This window comes from Oxyura jamaicensis, chromosome 3 (assembly GCF_011077185.1).
Source record: "Oxyura jamaicensis isolate SHBP4307 breed ruddy duck chromosome 3, BPBGC_Ojam_1.0, whole genome shotgun sequence".
Lineage (NCBI taxonomy): Eukaryota > Metazoa > Chordata > Aves > Anseriformes > Anatidae > Oxyura > Oxyura jamaicensis.
The window spans coordinates 72,510,317-72,514,255 of NC_048895.1; positions in this window are offsets into that span (position 1 = coordinate 72,510,317).

Sequence of the window (3,939 nt, forward strand, 5' to 3'; positions counted from 1 at the left end):
ATGAATCAGAACTAAAAGAAGTACCAAGACTTCTCTTTGTAAGAGGAAAGAAAGGCTGATCTGAAGAAAATCAATGGAAAAGAATGCAGGAAGCTGCTGATGTGGAAAATTTTAACCCCATGCCAGGACAACCTTTTAATCAAGGTTTTTTTGCTCTCTTTTTTTTTTTTTTTTTTTTTTTTTTTTTTTTTTTTAAGGTATCACTTTGAGAGGTTCTTGCCCATTAAATGATGATTATAATGTTTTGCTGCTAAATTTGGAGGAAGTGAAGCTGATCTACGTTTTTTTGGGGGTGAAAAGTTTGTGTGAAGTTGACTTCAAATAACAAAGGTGAAGGTGGTCGAGATGTTCCACAGGAGCTAGCAGGGATAGGGCTGGAGTTGTGAGCATTTCTCTTAGATTTGCATAGATGGAGGCACATTGATTCAAAACAGAAGGATTTTGATGAAGAGAGATTAGCTTCAGCCATAGCTGAGTAAAGAGGAAAAAAGGTAGGTCAAATTCAAAACAACGGAAACTCAACAGCTTAATTATACACTACAGATGGTCCTACTTCTTCAGTCAGCTAAGATGAAAAAGTCCTTTGTTAAATGTTATTAGTACACATGAAACTATGCTGCTCAAGCAAATGCCAACTGCTTCTGAAATCATGACAGAGAATCAAGCTGTGCTGCAATTTCTTTTCCGGAATTCATGCGTTTTAGGTTACAAGTGAAACTTAATTTTGTCAAGTGGGAAGGTTTGGATTTGATAAATGAGTTGGTCTATATTCTGATGAACTTTTGGTGCTGTTCTGCCTTTTCAGTCAAGAAATACTAAAGTCTTTGGATTAAGTAAGTTAGTGAAAGTAATGCAACAGCTTAGATAATGTAACTTTCATGATGGCAAAAGGATGGCTCAACAGCAATTATACATGATCAGTAACAAGAGTAAGCTAAAATTATAGCCTGACACTGCTTAGGAGGGGACTTGGAGGATATGTGTAATATATTTCCCTCATTCCAAAACTTGTCCAACTAGCAACCTGGCTACAGGAAAATCCTTGTAATTTAGCTTTTGTTGGCACTATCGCCAGTAGAATCTGGGGCATAAATACATTGCTTTGTACATATCTCAGCCCAGATCTAATATGGGAGCAAGAGAATATGGAAAAGCTTGCACTGTTGTCTCTTCTTCTTTTCTTAAACAACAGCAGGAATAACTCAGGTTTGGTCATGCAAAGCAGACACGTAAAAACACTTTCTTTTTAAATCCTAAATATCCTACTGGATGAAAAGATAGACCCAAGTTTTTGCTGGCAACCTCTGTCAGGCAGCAGGGCTACTCTTGGGCTGCCTCTGAGGAGGCACCAGGGAAAAATTGGTTCAAGGTTTCAGGCTTTCCCCTTGCACCTGGCCCCTGGTTGGGACACAAGGATTGATCATTGCCCCCTGGACTCATTGCACCTCACATCTGACACAACCATGCCCATTTCCTTCAGCCTGGTCACCAGAAAAACACATGATGTAGCTCATGAGCTTTGCTTTGTGGTGGGTCTGGGGCGGAATATTTTCCTAATGATAGATATGGGCTATAAATAAGAAGTTTCTGGGGGCCTTGATTTTAAATTTTGGAAGACAGCGTAGGATAGCCAAGTTGTATACTTCAAACATTCAGTTCCACCTCCTGTGAGCTAAGGAAGCACTCATGGTGATATGTTTTGCCAAAAAAAAAAAAAAAAATAGCATAAACAGACTCAGGTCAGGCCCAAATGTGTCACTGTCTTCTTGTATGGCCCTTTTTGCCCCACTTGTGAGAAACCAGGGAATCACTCTAATCTGAAGAGCCAAACATTTGATTTTGTGCCAGCAAGCACCTGTTAAAAGGGTTTTACTGAGGTCTTTGACCTCCAAACATAGATAAGCTGCTCTTGTGGGTTAGGAGATTTGAAACTGTTGGGCTGAAATCCAGCACACTACTTCCCAAGCTCTTTACCTTTTCCTTGGCTAATAGGTGCTTGAACTATTTGGCAGGGAGCCAATGAGGTCTGCTGGGCCTGCAACGGGGCAAGGAGTTACATTAAAAGACCTAGTTTCTAATTAATCCAGGGCCTTGAAGCTGTTTAAGTGGCTCGCTCAGAGTCACGTAGGCTCAGGGTCACCGTCATCTTTTGAGTGCAGGAAGGGGGAGATGACGCCTCCAGTTCTTCTGAACACTCGAGCTCAGTGTGGACCATTACCATCTTGCAACTATGCATTGAAAACTGCAAGAAAATTATCTGTGAAGTTATATCTGAGGGGCAGAGGCTAGAACAGAGGTAACTGTGTCTCTCACGGGCCAGAATTCAACATTGACGCATGTTTAAATTATTTATGCACATGCTAATGGTAGTTACTGGAAGTTGCTTTGCTTCACCAGTCTGGAAGTGTTAGCATAGCTTTGATGGAGGCTGCAGGAAATGGTCCTTGCTGCATATATACTTTGGCCTGCTCAGCCACATGATTGTTTTTGATATGCTGTTGGTTCATGGCAAGTATTTTTCAAAAGCTGTCTGTACCCTCTGGTGCTGAAGGACACCACATGTGAAAACAAGATGACCTGGTAACTCTAAAATTTGACAGAGTTTTTTGGTGCAGAAGTATCACGGTGAATGCCCATTTTTACCAGTGGGGAAGGCATTTGTTGTTGAAATGATGATCATCTACAATAAATGGAAGTTTAATGATGTACTTGTTAAAGTTGTGCTTAAACAATTCACCCTTATGAGGATTTTAGGTCCCTCAAATTTTACTTGATCAGAGAATGCATTAAAAAAATAATTTAAAAATGCAAGAAGATAACAAGCCTCACAGAGGAAGCTTATCTTGTTCATTAATAAATTTAGTTCATTAGTAAATTTAGTGTGTTTGTTAATAAGGTATTAATTGAGTTGAGATAAAAAATCTATGAAAAGGAACTCAGGTTGCCTGAGTACTATACAGTGTAGATTTAATAAATTTTAACTTAATCAACTATTAAAAATAAATATGGCAATTGAACAGTGCAGTACTAAATACTGTTCTGAAAGAAAACCACATTGGGTAAACTAAAACAACTGCATTTCTTACTAATTTACACAATGCATTTCGTTTAAAATGAGAATTTATAGTATTTGAAATATCCTACCACATACTGAAACTTTTAGTGTAAACTGCCACTTTCTGACTATCACATATTGAAATACTTGTGGTGCATAGTGAAATTTATGTTACATAGTGTAAAATATATAGTGAAACCGAACTGATGTATAATGAGACACACATGTGCCTGCAATGACTTATCAGTTCCATTATTTTCTAACTAACATTGTTTTCATGATCAAGTTTTTCTGGGTCAGAGGAAGACAATGGTGAAGACCAAGACTGGTATTACAATGGAAAGTGTAGACCTGAACTTGCACAAAAACAACAATCAAGCTGAGTTATCCTTTGTCCTTTTTGGAGATAAATCCTAAATGCAAAGTCTGCTAATGGTTACAGCATGTCTCTGTTTCTCTGCCAAAGCTTCATTATGAACATCAACATCACCCAGCCAGGGAAATACCGCCAGCCACAAGTGGAGAGGCTGAGTGCCCAATTCGTAGCAGTATTTACCAAGATGGGGCTGCAATGTGAGAGTCCCCGGTGAGATATTTTGGGTCCCACAGGAGCACCTGAGCATAGACCAAGTCATTTGGGACATGGAGACCTGTTCAGGTGCCACAGGAGGAGGCAGCTGGGCATCTCAGACCTGACCCCCCTCATCCGACAGTGCTCCTGACCTCCTGTGAAGGCCAGGGTGGTGGTGGCTGTGGCCTGCAAAGCTTCCTTCTCTGCTGCTTAGATGTGTCTTTCTTTCTTTCTTTCTTTCTTTCTTTCTTTCTTTCTTTCTTTCTTTCTTTCTTTCTTTCTTTCTTTCTTTCTTTCTTTCTTTCTTTCTTTC